Here is an 18,216-nt window from a genome sequence, read left to right as displayed (position 1 = left end):
AATGAAATTAAGCCTCCTTGAATAGTTTGCATGCCCTGTGTGGTGATCTTGGTCATTTAACTCTCATGCTTACTGGTGTCATCTAAAACTTGCCCCGTTACTCTCTCAAAGCTAATCTTGATTACACATGGTTGGGGGATACTCTTAGGCCTTCTTGGTGAACATGGAAATCCACTTTTTCCTAAAAAGCCTACCCAAACATAGATAGATTGTATCTCGAGTCACCCATTTTGAGCCTTTGAACCTTTCTTTGGCAACCACATTACAAGCCTTGAGCCTTTTGACTTTTTCCCTCTTTTGAACCCTACCCTCCTTAAACTTGAAAATGTAACTTAAGGATAAAAGCCTAAGTTGGGGGTGGTGAGCTGTGGAAGAGGTAACTTTGGGCCACAGAATTGTAAGTACGTGCCTAAGGGCTAAGCAATGAGAGCATATAACTAAGAAAAAGAAAGGACTCAACAAAGAAAAGAAATACATTAATGGTACAAATAATAGAGTTGAGAAGGAAATGCTTTCAAGAGATATGGATGAATCAAGGTAGTTAAAGTAGGAACATATGAGAGTTGGATAGAAATAAACTGACCTATGAACCAAAGGCTTAATTGAATAGTGTGTTATGTAGATTTCAAGGAGGGTGTAGTCACTTCGACCCCAAATATTTAACCTACCCTTTCCCGAGCCTACATGATAAGCTTGAAAAAGTCCTTCGAGATCTTTAACCAAGTGTCTTCAATTTAGTGGCGAGTGAAAACAAGGGTAAGCATATGGTATGATGCTTGTTTACATTGAGAAGTTCTTTGTGAGAGTGAGTGCTTGTATTTTAGTCCATTATTGTATAATAGATATTGTTGTGTGTGGGAATTTCTTTTGTGAGGAGGTATGTGGACTAGTTGAGGTGGGGTAAAGTTGTCATTTTCTAAAAATGAGGCAAAGGAGTAAAGTTGAGTCCTTATTGATAGGAAGTCACTTCTAGAAAGTTAGTGGTTGTTTCTTGGTCGTTCTTAAGAAGTATTTTGTATTCTTGAAATTATATTTGTTTTTTAAGGGGAAGTGTGTGGATAGTGTTTCCCATGCTCGTGGTCTAGTTGGTGGCGCTAATTGAGTTCAAAATCATTGTTATCATTTGGTCGAATGAATGGGCTTATAATGGAGTAGTCTCCTTTAAGGAGCAGTAGTGTTGCTTGAGGACAAGCAAAGCTTTAGTTAGGGGTGTTGTTGAGTGGAAAATTTACCACTTATTAAAGGAACAATAACTAGGAATAAGGAGGCCCTCAGGTACCGTGATTGTGATCCTCAGAGTCACAATCGCGGTTGATTAATCAGGGATTATAAGACCCTAAGGTATCACGATCACGATAAGGTGCTATGCGATCTTAGAAGCGTGATCTCTATCCAAAGAACGCGACCATAATGGAGCGACCAAATATCCAAGGGTAGTTTCATCAATTCGCGCAGCTAGTCCCGATTCTCAAATCTGCAAAACCCTTACACACTTGAGTAATCTTACAACAAATTTTGAAGTTTTGTATTGATAGAAACACTTCTATTTTGACAAAGAACAATTGTTTTTAATTTTTCCAAGGGATTTTTAGTTATAATTTGAGATTTGAATCTTTGGGATTATTTTTACTTTATTATCAATGGATCTATTGGGTGCTAATTTGGGAATATCTTTTTTCTCCAATCTCATGAGTAGCTAAATATTTATCTTGGGATTATACTTGATTAGGGTGTTAAAGTGCATATGTATTGATTGTTAGTCATAATTATTAGTCATTGATGTTGGGCTTTGCTATTACTCTTTGATTGAATTGATAATTGTGGGGGAAAACCCTAATTGACTTGGATCACATATCATCCTTAAAAGAGGGGTGTGGGTGATGAGTAGTAGTGAACAACTATTTGATACTAGTTATTTCCTTAGATTCATGTTCCAAGCTTATGCAAAGTATGTTATAGTCCCTTGGTAATTTTACAAGTGAGTTTGATGTATATTAAGGCCTCAAATAACTCCCAGCCATTAGGCGAATCAAAATATCCCTTACCGATTGAATTTTTTAGAAGAATGTTGGTTTAGTCAACTTCAAATGAGCATATCTTTTTCTCTACTTAGAATTTCCTAGTTGAAGACCCACCAAAATGTAGGAAATTGAATTATATTTCCAACGATACCAATTTCCCCAAAATCCAATACTCGGGTGAGAAGTTATGGCGCTTTTAGTGGAACGATAAGGCCAAAACAACGTTTATCCTTCTAAAGTCATTGCCACCACGTCGCGCCAAGGGGCCATTTTGCAATTGTCCTTTTCCAGTAGTGCACCAAGATTGGTACCGCATCATGCCAAACTTCTAGTTGGGGATCGTCCATTTCCAGAGACGCAACGCGATAGCACCACATCTTACCGTTGGACAAAATGGGATTGTCAGTTTTTCAGTGGTGCAACACGATAACACTGAATCACGTCGAAGGCCAAAATCGGTATGTCCAGTCCGCAATTTAATTTTCTAAGGACCGTTTGGTGTTTTCCCATAGCCCCAAATATATCCAAACACGGGATTTAAGTCCCAATAGAGCATTATTTGCTCGTTATTTCACAATTCTCTCAAAAATTAGAGTAGCACTCTTTCAAGGACAAAAACCCTACCCTTCAAAATTCAAGATCAAAACTCAAGAATTCACCATCAATTCTCACAAATTCATCAACCCAGGTATGTTAAATGTTCATCTATGGGTTCCTTTCACCCATGGAGTCCAAATATCCAATTCTAAATTCAAAGTTGGGATTTATACAAATTTTCATGATTTTAATTGTGATTTTAACCATGAATTCCGGCGAATTGTAATTCTACACCATGTTTTCATGAAATTGTCATTGTTATTCAACCCCACATGTTTTGATGATGTTATTCGCTGATTTAATTCATAATTAGTGATGTTGATGTTGAAATCATGTTATTGCTACAAGCTTTAAAATATTCCCATGCTTAGCTTACGCTATTCATATAACGTGTTTGATGAAATACCTACAAGAATGAAATTTTGATAAATGCTTTCATATTATGTCCTCCAAGTTTAGTACTATTTTACAACAATTGCTATCGAGTCCTGGGGTTATGAATACCCAAAAACTTAGCTATTTACTTAGCCTTTGTATCTTCAGAATAGTTTCAGAATATGTTATGAGCATTATCAGTTCAGCTATCATAATCAGTTAAACTTAGAACAATTTAGTATTTTGAGTCAGTTTAGTTGTGAGTATGATTTAGCACCGAGCGAGTGTAGGGATAGCGACTTTCTCATCAGATAGGTAGAGTCATTAGAAGTAGTCCCTATATGCCAGAACTACTTAGCCAGCGTAGAATATAAGGAGTCACCCATCAGTTTAGGTTTGGCTACCTCGTAGGGGTCACCCATCAATTTAGGCTTGGCACCTTTAGTCCTTTGAGATAGTACATCAGTGATCCACAAAGCTAGTGTTCGTACCCATGGAACGGTACTGAGATCCTTCCTACTGGGGTCACAAGTTGGACCTCAACCTGCTCATTGGGGCATGTCGGTTAGATGATAGCTCTCACAGTCTCTGTCCAGTAATCAACCTAGAAATTTAGTTTCAATTTTGCTTGACCATAGCATACAAATATAAGTTATTCAGTTATAAAATTTCAGTAGTTCAGTTTACAGATTATATTTAGAACATGTTTTATGCTTGGTCATACATTCTCAGTATTTACAAATTTTATGCATTCTATTCAGTACTTCATGCTATTCATTCAGTCAGTTATTACTCCTGTATATGAAAAAATGCATATCAGCTTGCCTCATTTAGCCGTCCAGTATATTCAAAGTATTTATTGCATACCTATTTCTTGCGCTATGATATATCATATCATAGGTTCGGACACTTAATTCTTGGATCGCGCTTAGACATTCTAGATTTTCAGCTGTAGCAGTGGTGAGTCCTCATATTTTGAGGACATGGTCTATTTATCTTAATTATTTCATTTGTTGAGTATTACCTATTCAGTCAGGGTTAGTTGGGGGTTTTTTCATTAGCTCCACAGCCAGCCAACAGAGGCTATTCTGACTAGTACAAACAATCAGTCAATTTTGTTATTATTTTATTAGTTTCAAACAATTGTTTCCAGCAGTTGTTTCCAGATTCATGATCCAGTATATTTTTTTTAGTAATTTTAAACCTTAAGGCTTCTATATTATTCTTCCACATATGTTACTATACTATTCAATGCTCACAGCAGGTGCCAACTCATGGGTTAGCTTGTGGTTTCTCAGGACCGTAAGCACCGTGTGGCACCCAGGGTGTACTCTCAGGGCGTTACAAACTTGGTATCAGAGCCTAAGTTTTTAAAGTATCCTAGGAAGTCTGAAAGTCGCGTCGAGTAAAGTTTTGTGCATGGGTGTGAAGCACGCCACACTTATGGACAAGAGGCTATGAGGTATTTTAGGAAAAGTTTCCTTTATTTTAGTGTTCATGTCAAGCGACTGAGCATGATATCATGTTAAACTCTTTGTCTAATCTATTCTCCCTTTCATTTATAAATCATGCCTCCTAAAAGACAAATAGAAGAAGAAATGTGAACCAGTCAGCACCTCCGCCCTTTTAGGAAGATCCCCTGAATGAGCATGTTTCCCATGCAAAGGTCAGAGGTGCATTCACTACTCTATCTCACTCTGTAGTGGCTCAAAATGCTCAGCTAACCACTGTTCTAGGCAACCCTGTTGCCAATACTGCCATAACTAGGATTCGGGACTTTACCTGAATAAATCCTCCTCTGTTTTTGGGATCCAAATCAGAAGAAGATCAGCAGAAATTATTAAACATGGTGCAAAAGATAACAGACATTATGGGGGTAACTTATAGTAAGAGTGCTGAATTGGCTGCTTACCAATTGCAGGATATAGCCCATACCTATTTTAAGTATTGAAAGGTAGATAGAGGCACAGATGCAGGGCCTATAGAATGGAAAGAGTTTGCTATAGCCTTCTTAGATAGATTCTTTCCACTGGAGCTAAGGGAAGCCAAAGTTTTAAAGTTTATCAACTTGAGGCAGGGCAACATGAGTGTGAAGGAGTATTCCCTTAAGTTTACTCAGCTAGGTAGAAACCATAAGGGTGAGTGTAGATCTTATAGTGATATTGCTTTGGGTGTGGCAAGTTAGGCCATTAGATTTGGGAGTATCGGACAGTTGCTCAGAAAGGTAGGGATTTACGCCAACAGGGCTAGTCCCATCAGTTATCAGTTCCATCCGCCTGCCCACTCAGCAGGGTACCACTTCCAGCGCTACTAGTGGTCAGCATCAGAACAGGCTCTATGAACTTTAGTCCTAGCAAGATCAGGAAAATTCTCATGATGGAGTCTCTGGTGCAAGTCTTTTATTTACATGTTTATACTTTACTAGACCCTGGAGCTTTTTTTTATCTTGTAACCCCTTATATAGCAATTGATTTTTATATTAGTGCTGAGATTTTAGCAAAACCCTTTTCAGTGTCTAGCCCAGTAGGTGTCTCTATTGTAGCTCGGTGGGTATACAAGAACTGCTTTGTTACAGTATCTCGAAAAGTTTCTTCAGTTGACCTTGTAGAGATAGAGATAATGGATTTTGATGTCATTCTAGGCATGGATTGGCTCCATTCATGTTATGCTTCAGTGGATTGTAGAAATAGAGTAGTTCATTTTTAGTTTCTAAATGAACTAGTCCTTGAATGAAGGGGTAGTACTATATCTCTTAGGGGTCAACTTATTTCGTACCTTAGGGCGAGGAAAATGATATCCAAGGGGTGTATTTATCATCCTATCTGATTTAAAGACTCAAATTCTGAGGCTCCAACTCTTGAGTCAGTTTTAGTAGTGAGGGAATTTCTAGATGTGTTCCCTGAAGATCTTCCTAGAGTTCCTCCCAAAAGGAAAATCGACTTTGGGATAGACCTTCTTCCAGATACCAGCGTATCTCTATTCAGGCATATAGAATGGCTCTAGCTGAACTCAAAAAGTTGAAAGAACAGTTGAAAGATTTCCTAGATAAGGGATTCATCAGGCCTAACATCTCCCCTTGGGGAGCACCAATCCTATTTGTGCATAAGAAAACTATTCCATTAGAATGTGTATTGATTACCGTTAGTTGAACAAAGTTACAATCAAGAAAAAATACCCACTTCCCAAGATTGATGACTTGTTCAACCAACTTCAGTGTGCCAGTTATTTTTCTAAGAGAGACCTCAGATTCGGCTAACATCAGATCAGAGTCATGAATGTGACATTCCAAAAATAGTTTTCAGAACTTGGTATGGTCACTTCAAGTTTCTAGTCATGTCCTTTGGTCTCACAAATTCCCCAGCAACCTTTATGGACTTGATGAACCGATTATTCAAGAAGTACTTGTACATGTTCGTCATAGTATTTATTGATGACATTCTTGTCTGTTATCATAATGAAAATGATCATGCAGACCATCCGAGGATAGGATTGCAGACTCTTAGAGCCCACCAGTTGTTTGATAAGTTTTGTTAGTGCAAATTTGGCTAAGATCAGTAGCTTTCCTTGGCCATATTATTTCTGGTAATAGAATTAGAGTTGATCCTCAAAAGACCAAAGCATTAAGAAACTGGCCTAAACCCATCTCTCTATCATATATCAGGAGTTTCTTATGTTTGGCTAGCTATTACCGGTGGTTTGTTGAAGGGTTTTCATCTATTGCATCTCCCATGTCCAGATTGACTCAAAAGAAAGTTAATTTTCAGTGGTCAGAATCTTATGAGAAAAGTTTTCAAGAGTTAAAGACTCGACTCACCACAACCCCAATTTTGATATTACTAGATGTTTTAGATAGGTTTGGTATGTACTTTGATGCTTCTAGAGTTAGTTTGGGGTGTGTTTTGATGCAGAGGGGTAATGTTGTGGCCTATGTCTCTAGACAACTTAAACCCCTTGAAAAGAATTACCCTTCCCATGATCTTGAGTTAGCAACTGATATTTTTGCCTAGAAAATTTGGTGGCGTTATTAGTATGGGGTGCATGTTGATGTGTTCAAAGATCACAAACGCTTGCAATATGTGTTTTCATTGAAGGATTTGAATTTGTGTCAGAGAAAATGGTTAAAATTATTGAAAGATTATGATATGAGTGCTTTGTACCACCCGAGCAAGGCCAATGTAGTGGCAGATGCCCTAAGTAGATTATCTATGGGTAGTGTTGATCATGTTGAGGATGACAAGAAGAAGTAAGTTCAAGAAGTTCCTCAGCTTGCCAGGTTAGGTATTCGTTTGGTTTATTCAGCTGAGGGTAGCGTTTGGGTTCAGAATAGTTTGGAATCTTCTTTGGTTACTAAAGTGAAAGAAAAGCAGGATAGGGATCCTAGTCTAGTAAAGTTGAAGGAGTCAGTTAGAGGTCAAAAAATAGAGATTTTCTCCCAATGGGGAGATGATGTGTTGCATAGCCAGGGTAGACTATGTGTTATTTGTTGATGATTTGAGATAGTGAATCCTTGCAGAAGTGCCTGGTGCATGTTACTCAATTCATCTAGGGGCCACAAAGATGTACCACGATCTGTGAGAAATCTATTGGTGGAGTGGGATGAAAAGGGATATCGCAGAGTTTGTAGCTAAGTGCTCCATTTGTCAGTAGGTTAAGATTGAACATTAGAAGCCCAGTGGGTCTATACAGGAGTTTAGTATTCCGACTTGGAAGTGGGAGGAAGTGAACATGGACTTTGTGATAGGTTTGCCCCATACTCGTCGACATCATAATTCGATTTGGGTCATTGTAGAAAGGATGTCCAAATCATCCTATTTCTTGCCGGTTCATACTTCTTATTCAGCCGAGGACTATACCGAACTCTATCTCAGAGAGTTGGTCTGGTTGCATGGTGTTCTTCTATCTATCATCTCAGATAGAGGTACTCAATTTACGTCTCACTTTTGGAAGGCTTTTCAGAAGGGTCTTGGTACTCAAGTTCACCTCAGTACAACATTTCACCCTCAGACAGATGGTCAGACAGACAAGACTATTCAGACCCTTAAGGATATGTTGAGAGCATGTGTTGTTGACTTTAAGGGAAGTTGGGATGACCACTTACCTTTGATTGAGTTCGCATATAATAACAACTATCATTCCAGTATTCAGATGGCTCCATTTGAGGCTCTATATGGAAAGAGATATAGATCTCCGATTGGTTGGTTTAATATAGGTAAAACTACTTTTATAGGGCCTAACTTGGTGTTTGATGCTTTAGAGAAAGTTCAGCTAATCCGGCAAAAGGCTTAAGGCAGCCCAAAGCTGACAGAAATCTTATGTAGATGTGAGAAGAAAAGACCTTGAGTTTGAGATTGGTGATCTCATATATCTGAAGATCTCTCCCATGAAGGGACTAAAGAGGTTTGGTGAGAAGGGGAAACTTAGTCCCTAATATGTTGGCCCTTACAGAGTTTTGAGGTGTTTCAAAAAGGTGGATTATGAGCTTGAGTTGCCTGCAGACTTAGCATCAGTGCACCAGTATTCCATATCTCTTTGTTGAAGAAGTTTATTTGTGACCCAACTATAGTTTTTCCCTTATAAAGCATAGATGTTCAGAACAACCTTTCCTACAAAAAAATTCCAGTCGAGATCCTTGATCGGCAAATTCGTATACTAACGAACAAAGAAATTCCTCTAGTCAAAGTTCTTTGGCGGAATCAGTTCATTGAGGGAGACACTTGGGAAATAGAAGAAGATATGTGGACTAAGTACCCTCATCTTTTCTCCACTAACTCAGATTCAGCTTAAGGTAACAATCTTCTTAGAATTCCTCTTTTCCATGCTCAGTTTCAGCTGCATATTATTCTCATGTCAGTCATGAATTCACAAAACCAGTTTAGTCATGTTTCATGTTCAGACTCATTCATGTTATTACATTTTCATCATGTATATTCATCGCGAATCTCAGTTCCTCAGTGTTTTCAGCCTAATCAGTCTCATTTAAGGACGAATGTTCCCAATTGGGAGATATTGTAATACCCCCAAAATCCAAACCTATGTTATAGTCATATTCCAAGATCATAAAAATTATCTCATAGTCCCTTGGAAATTTTACGAGTGAGTTTGATGTATATTAAGGCCTCAAATAACTCTCAGCCATTAGGCGAATCAAAATATCCGTTACCGATTGAATTTTTTGAGAAGAATGTTGCTTTAGTCAACTTCAAACAAGTATATCTTTTGCTCTACTTAGAATTTTCCATCTTAAGACCCACCAAACTATGTGATATTGAATTATCTTTCCAACAATACCAATTTTGCCAAAATCCGATACTCAGGTTAGAAGTAATGATGCTTTTACTGAATAATAGTAGATCGATGAGATAAGGTCGCGTCGCAGGGCTAGCAAAAACCACTTTCGTCCTTTTATAGTGTGTCACCTTCATTGCCACTGCATCGCTCCAAGGGGATATTTTGTAATTATCCTTTTCCAGTGGGGCACCGCATCACACCAAGCTTCCAGTTGGGGATCATCCGTTTCTAAAGGCGTAACTCAATAGTACTGCATCATACCGTTGGGCAAAATAGGAATTGCCAGTTTTCCAGTGGTGCAACATGATAGCACCGCATTACATCGAAGTCCAAAATTAGGATTTCCAGTCTGTAATTTAATTTTCCAGGGACCGTTTGGTCTTTTCCCATAGCTCCAAATCCATCCAAATATGGGATTTATGTCCCAATAGAGCATTATTTGCTCATTATTTTACAATTCTCTCAAAAATTAGAGTAGCACTCTTTCAAGAACAAAAACCCTAGCCTTCAAAGTTCAAGATCAAAACTAAAGAATTCACCATCAATTCTCACTAATTCATCAACACAGGTATGTTAAGTGTTCATCTATGGGTTTCTTTTACCCATGGAGTCCAAATATCCAATTCTAAATTCAAAGTTGGGATCTTTATAAGTTTTTATGATTTTAATTGTGATTTTAACCATGAATTCCTGTGAATTGTAATTCCACACCATGTTTCCATGAAATTGTCATTGTTATTCAACCCCACATATTTTAATGATGTTATTCACTGATTTAATTCATAATTAGTAATGTTGATGTTAAAATCATGTTATTACTACAAGCTTTAAACTATTCGCATGCTTAGCTTACACTATGCATATTAAGTGTTTGATGGAATACGTACAAGAATGAATTTTGATAAATACTTTCATATTATGTCCTCCAAGTTTAGTACTATTTACTACTATTGCTATCGAGTCATGGGGGTTATGAATACCCAAAAACTTAGTTGTTTACTTAGTCTTAGTATCTTCAAAATAGTTTCAAAATATGTTATGAGCATTATTAGTTTAGTCAACCGTCATAATCAGTTAAACTTAGAATAGTTCAGTATTTCGAGTTAGCTCAGTGGGAGTAGGATTTAACACAGAGCGAATGCAGGGATAGAGGCTTCCTCGTCAGATAGGTAGAGTCATTAGTAATAGTCCTTGTACTCCATAACTACGTAGCCAACATAGCATTTGAGAAGTCACCGGTTAGTTTAGGCTTGTCTAGCTTGCAGGGGTTACCCGTCAGTTTAGGCTTGACACCCTTAGTCTTTCCAGATAGTACATCAGTGGATCCACGCAGCCAGTGTTAGTACCCGTGGCATGGTACTGACATCCTTTCAACTGAGGTCATAGGTTGGACCCCAACTTGCTCATTGGGGCATATCAGTTAGATGATAGCTCCCACAGTCTCAGTCTTGTAATCATCCCAATAATTTAGTTTCAGTTTTTCTTGACCATAGCATACAAATATCAGTTATTCAGTTATCAAATTTAAGTATTTTAGTTTACAGATTATATTTAGAACATATTTTATGGTTGGTCATGCATTCTTAGTATTTATAGATTTCATGCATTCTATTCAGTACTTCATGCTATCCATTCAGTCAATTATAAGTCCTGCACATCAAACCATGCATATCAACTTACCTCATTTAGCATACTAGTACATTCAAAGTACTGATCGCATACCCATTTCTTACACTATGATGTATCATATCATAGATTAGGATGCTCAGTACCCGAATCACACATAGACATTCCAGATTTTCAGCTATAGTAGTGGTGAGTCCTTATATTTCGAAGACATGGTCTATTTATCTCATTTATTTCATTAGTTCAGTATTACCTATTCAGTTTGGTTAGTTGGGGGTTATTCCCATCAGCTCCACAGTTAGCCAGTAGAGGCTTTTCAGACTAGTACAGACAGTCAGTCAGTTTTGTTATTATTTTATTAGTTTCAGACAGTTGTTTCCAGTAGTTAATTCCTAATTCATGATCCAAAATTGTTTTCAATTATTTAAAACCTTAAGGTTTATAAGTAGTTATTTTATATATGTTAGTATATTATTCAGCGCTTACGGCAGGTACCAGCTCATGGGTTAGTTTCTGGTCTCTCAGAACCGTAAGCACTGTGTGGCACCCAAGGTGTACTCTCGAGGAATTACAGATTGTCATCATCCTAGAAATAGGAATGCTTAGTTGAGGTATAGATTGGTGATGTTGGCACCCATGAGGTATTTAAGAAAATCCATGGGTGAAAATTTGGTGTGTGGTTTAAAGGCTCACATTAAGAGTTAAAATCTAGCCTACCTATTCCCTTGACTAAGAAATGGACTAACCCTCAATCACCCATGTACATATGACCCCTAGGATAAGAATAACCCCAAGACGCTTGTGACACCCCGATTTTCTAAACCAGAATGCTACACGGTGCTTGTGACCCCGAAGGAACACAAGCTAATCCATGACTGATATCTGTATTTGTACACTGCATAATATACATGTAAAATGTGGAAAATATGAATAATAGGACATAAGTTTCAACTGAATAAAATATCTAATAAATCATAACATCTATATGGGGTAATAAATACCTAAAACAACTGAAGTTTGAAACAAATCTGAGCTAAATCCGAAAGCCTCTGAATACTGTCTGAGTAAGGAGTTGAAGGAACAAGTCTCCAACAAACTCCGTAAACTAAAAGATAATCGAAGAAAATAAATAAAGTCAAATTATATCATCCTCGAATGAAAAGGACTCACTACAACTCTATGTATAGAAATGCGACTGCTACTGCTGATCTGGAACTCATGGCTCTAAACCTATGGTGTAACATAAAAGAAAACACCATAGCGCAAATGCATTAGTACAATAGAAAGTACTGAGTATACGAGTGAGGTAGGCTATATGCAAAAGGTCTTACATGCATGAGCAGTGCTAACTGATTAACTAATATGAATGTGAGAGTGCAAACATACATACATAACAACTGAGATCATGAATACGTGATATCTAGATCTGTACACTAATACATGTTTTATTGATATCTAACATGACTAATACAGGGATTTTAGACAACATAGATGACTGTGTCTGACAGTCTTGGATCTGATGGAACTACCTGAGTTTCATACTGTAATTGAATTGACTATATCTGATAGTCCTGGTATACTAAAATCTAAAGAACTATCTGAGTTCTTTTACTGAGACTGATACTAAAACTGTGTGAGGTATTTGTCTAACCGACATGCCCCAAATGTGCTATAATAGCTGAGATAGGGTCCAATTTGTGCCCTGATTAGAAGGGTGTCAATACTGCGCCACTGGTAAGGAAAAGATGTGAGTGACCCTTATCTGGCAGGTTACTCTAATGGGAACAGTGGGACCCTAGTTTGACAGGTCAAATCATCTCATCAACCCTAATCTGACAGGTTAAGATGTCTCAACCTACGCTAGCTACGTAGTTCTGGAACACAAAGATGACTGCTATGAATCACACCCTTATCTGGCATATAAGTTACCATCCTTGGGTTCACTTGGTGCTAACTTATACTCCTATATGAAGAGATTAAACATGATTAACTGACTGTACATGGACTGAGTAACTGGCTTCTGTTGACTGATGGAATAGTACTATTATCTAAGAATTAACTGAGATCATGAGATTTCTGAGATTTCTTGAGTCACATAACTGTCTGAGTTCTATAGATCATGGAATGACATGGCTCTAGGAACAAAGCTATATTTTTCGGGTACAAGTACCCCTAGGACTCGATGGAAGGAAACTGACACATATGACTGAATTGATCATAAGAATAGAGTCCACAATTCACAATATCATAAGTAGGAGATTTCATACTACACTTGGTTCTCAATATCTTATACATGGAAGGGGATGCGCACAACATATATATACTCGCGTTGCTTCAATATTATGCACATTCCATATCACAATAATAACACACAACAATAATATGGAGTTCATGTGGACTCATAAAGAATAGAACATGGGCTTGTCATTTAAGCATTATTAAGTCATATAAACATGGATTCTATCATTCTTGGAATTTTATCAAACACCTTACATTCACAACTTTGGGCATAGGTGTACTTATTAATTTGAAAATCTTAATCCATCCAAAATTCATGGGTCTCAACTAACCTACCCACATGCTTCATGAAAAACACATCAAGCTACAACCTTGAATCCGAACAACAATCATGAACATGAATATAGTCATAAAACAACAAGGGTATCACAATTTATAATTTAAAACATGATTTTTGAGCTCCATGGATGAAAGGGATCCATGGATGAACACTACGCATACCTTAGTGATTGAATCTTGAAAGAGTTCTAATGTTTCTGAAGGTTCTTGAAGAAATCCTCAGGCTTGCTCTTGATTTTTATTGACTAGGGTTTAACCTTTTTGGGAGAGAATATTCTTGTTCTTGAGGAGATGATCTTGAGAGGAAACCCTAATCTTGTGGTTGAGAGTGTATGAGAGAGCTTTTTTAGATGTTTAACTAAAGAGAATAGAAGATAATACGCTCCTTGAGGGTTATAAGTCATGGGAAATGAAGGAAAAAGACCAAAATACCCTTACTAAATTGCTTTCTTGTTGCTGAAAATATAAGGCTGATGACATTCGTGACAAATTGTCAAGCTGGTGAGAAGTCATCACGAATTGTCATTACAAAAGAGTGAAATCTTAATTTTCTCGTTAAGGTTGACGACATTGGTGATAAGCCGTCACGGGCGTGACGACTTATCACAAAATGTCATCACTGGGGGTGGAAATCTGCCCAGGGATGGCGACATTGGTGATAAGTCATCACGCTTATGACAGCTTTATCACAAATGTCGTCACTCAGTTTCCCAGCTTGACATGCTAGAGTAAAATGGGCATAACTCCTTGCTCCAATATCGGATTTAGGTTAAATTGGTATCATTGAAAAGATAATTCAATTGTATATCTGTTGGTGTGTCATGAGATTAGAAATTAATAGCATAAAGAGAGATATGATTGTTTGATGTTGACTATACCAATATCCTTCTCAAGAATTCAATCGGTAAGGAAGTGTTTTGATTCGTCTATTAACTAGGACATTTTTGAGGCCTTAATATGAATCAACCTTTATCATAACACTACCCAAGAACTAAAAATTTTCTACTCATGAGTTTGAAGCATTATCCTAAAATGTCTAAAATTTTAAGGTATTACATTATCTCCTCCTTAGAAACATTCATCCTCGAATGGGACTGACTAAGATGAGATTACTAATGTACTGACCTTACTTAAGGGATGAAACATCTGAAATATGAAATCATGACTAACCTGAATGATAAGCTGAATATATCTGAACATGCTGAACATGCATATCTAATGCATAACTAACAAGTTGCACTCATGAATATCTGATGCATGATTACGTGACTGAACTGTTACATGTATTCATGACCGAATGCAATGATATTTAGTACCAAATTCGTAAATGGAATCCTGAAAATGAAACTAAATAAGCTTAAGGAGAACTATTACCTTGAGCTTGATCTGAATTGGCGAAGAAGAGGTGAGGATACTTGGTATCTGCTTCTGCTTCCCGAGTAGCTCCCTCAACAGACTGGTTTCACCAAAGAACTTTGACTAGAGGGACTTCTTTGTTCCTCAGTCTACGAGTCTGATAGTCTAGAATTTCGATCAGAATCTCTTCATAAGAGAGGCTGTTCTGGATATCCATGCTCTGAGTAGGGACCACAACTGAAGGGTCACCTATGCACTTCTTGAGAAAAGAGACATGGAAGACTGGATGAACTGAAGCTAGAACTAGAGGAAATTCGAGCTCACAAGCTACCTTGCCCAAGCGACTGAGAATTTTGAAAGGACCGACATATCAGGGATTGAGCTTTCCCTTCTTGCCAATTCTGTTCACCCTCATTAATAGGAGAGATATTGATATAGACAAAATCATCAACCTCAAATTCTAGATCTTTTCTACAAACGTTTGCATAAGACTTTTATCGGCTCTGAGCAGCCCAAAGTCTTTCTCTAATTAACTGAACCTTCTCTGAGGCATCAAACACTAAGTTAGGCCCTATGACTGAGGCCTCACTAACTTTGAACCAACCGATTGGAGATATGCACCTCGTACCATAGATAGCTTCGAACGGAGCTATCTAAATACTGGAATGATAGCTATTGTTGTATGCAAACTCAATCAAAGGAAAGTGGTCATCCCAACTTCCCTTGAAATCAATTACACACGCCCTTAGCATATCTTCTAGAGTCTGAATGTTCCTTTCTTCTTGACCATCAGTCTCAGGATAGAAAGCTATAATAAGATGAGCTTGGGTACCAAGACCTTTTTGGAACACTTTCTAGAAGTGAGAGGTGAACTGGGTACCTCTATATGAGATAATAGATAGTAGAACACCGTGTAATCTGAACAATTCCCTGATGTAGAGTTTGGTGTAATCCTCGGCTGAATAAGAGGTATAGACTGAAAGGAAATGAGCTGACTTGGTCATCTTATCTACAATGACCCAAACTGAATCGTGCTGATGATGAGTTTGAGGTAAACTCATAACAAAGTCCATGTTCAGTTCTTCCCACTTCGAAGTATGAATAGTGGACTCCTGCATGGAACCACTAGGCTTTTGATGCTCTATCTTAACCTGCTGGTATGTATAGCACTTAGCCACAAAAGCTACAACATATCTTTTCATCCGGCTCTACTAATAGATCTCTCACAAGTCACGGTACATCTTGGTGGCCCCTGGATGAATAGAGTATTGTGCACCATGTACCTCTGCAAGAACCTGCTGCCTCAAGTCATCCACATCTAGAACACAGAGACGACCCTGACAACGAAGGACACCATCTCCCTCTTGGGAGAAAACCTCAACCTTCTGATCTCTGATTGACTCTTTTAGCTTGACAAGACTAGGATCCTTGTCTTGCTTTTCTTTCACCTTGGAAATGAGAGATAATTCTGAACTACTCAGAACGCATACACCACTCTCTATATAATCAACTAAGCGAACACCTAGTCTGGCAAGCTAATGGATTTCCTAAGATATCTTCTTTTTGCTATCCTCAATGTGCGAAACACTACCCATGGAGAGTCTACTGAGAGCATCAGCCACAACGTTGGCCTTGCCCAGATAGTAAAAGATACTCATATCATAATCCTTCAAGAGCTCTAACTACTTTCTCTGACGAAGATTGAGATCTTTCTGGAAAAGGATATACTGAAGACTCTTACGATCTGTGAAGAAATATACATGACCTCCATATAGATAATGCCTCCAAATCTTTAAGGCAAATACTACGGTTGCTAACTCAAGATCATGAGTAGGATAATTCTTCTCATGGGGCTTTAACTGTCTGGAGGCGTAGGCTATGACCTTACTATGCTGCATGAGGACACAACCTAGACCCACTCAGGATATATCACAATACACTATGAACCCATCTGAACCATCTGGAAGAGCTAGAACTAGAGCTGAGGTGAGTCGAATCTTCAACTCCTGAAAACTCTTCTCACAAGAATATGACCACTGAAACGTGACCTTTTTTTTGAATCAATCTGACATAGGGGATACAATAGAAGAAGTTCCTCAACAAACCATCTATAATAGCCAGCCAAATCCAAGAAACTCCTGATATCTGATAGAGAGACAGGGCGAGGCCAGTTTTTTACCACTTCGGTCTTTTGAGAATCTACTCTAATGCCATATCTGGAAATAATATGGCCAAGGAATGCTACTGACCTTAGCCAAAACATGACTTACTGAATTTGGAGAATAGATGGTGATCTCTAAGAGTCTGAAGAATAATTTTAAGATAGTCTGCATGATCACGCTCTATACGGGAATAGACCAGGATATCATCTATGAAGACTATGATGAACATGTCCAAGTACTGCTTGAACACATGGTTTATCAAGTCCATGAAAGTGACTAGGGCATTTGTAAGACCAAAGACATGACTAGAAACTCAAAGTGACCATACCGAGTATGGAAAACTGTCTTTGGGATGTCACATTCTCTAACTCTGAGCTGATGATAGCCTTATCTGAGGTCTATCTTGGAGAAATAAATAGTACCCTAAAGTTGGTAAAACAATTCATCTATCCTAGGAAAAGGATACTTGTTCTTGATTGTGACTTTATTGAGCTGACGGTAATCAATGCACATCCTGAGAGAACCGTCTTTCTTATGCACGAATAATATTGGTGCGCCCCATAGGGAAATACAAGGTCTAATGAATACCTTATCTAAGAGATCCTTCAACTATTCTTTCAGTTGTCCAAGTTTTACTGGTGCCATTCTGTATGGCGGAATAAAAATAGGCTGAGTATCTGGAATAAGGTCAATGCTAAAGTCTATTTCCCTTTTAGGAGGAATGCCTAGAAGATCTTTGGGAAAAACGTCTAAATACTCATTTACAACTGGGACTAATTCGAGACTGGGAGATTCAAAACTAGAGTCTCTAACATGAACGAGATTATAAACACATCCCTTAGATATTATTTTCCTTGCCTGAAGGTAGGAAATAAGCTGACCCATGAAAGATGAAGTATTATCCTTCCACTCTGGGATGGAATCATTCGAGAAATAAAACTAAACTATTCTATTTCTGCAGTCGACTATGGCATAGCAGGAATGAATCTAATCCATGTCGAGAATGACATCAAAATCAGTTATCTCTAACTCGACTAAACCTATTGGTGTGGCTTTCTAAAATATCATAACTAGTTAGTTCTTGTATACCCCCCAAGCTATGATAGTTTTACCCACTGGGGTAGAGATTGAAAAGGGCTCTACTAAAATTTTGGGACTAATTTCGAAATCACCTACTATGTACCAGGATCTAGCAAAGCATAAACATGAACATA

Source organism: Capsicum annuum, chromosome 9 (genome assembly GCF_002878395.1).
Source record: "Capsicum annuum cultivar UCD-10X-F1 chromosome 9, UCD10Xv1.1, whole genome shotgun sequence".
Classification (NCBI taxonomy): domain Eukaryota; kingdom Viridiplantae; phylum Streptophyta; class Magnoliopsida; order Solanales; family Solanaceae; genus Capsicum; species Capsicum annuum.
This window is presented reverse-complemented; position numbering follows the sequence as displayed.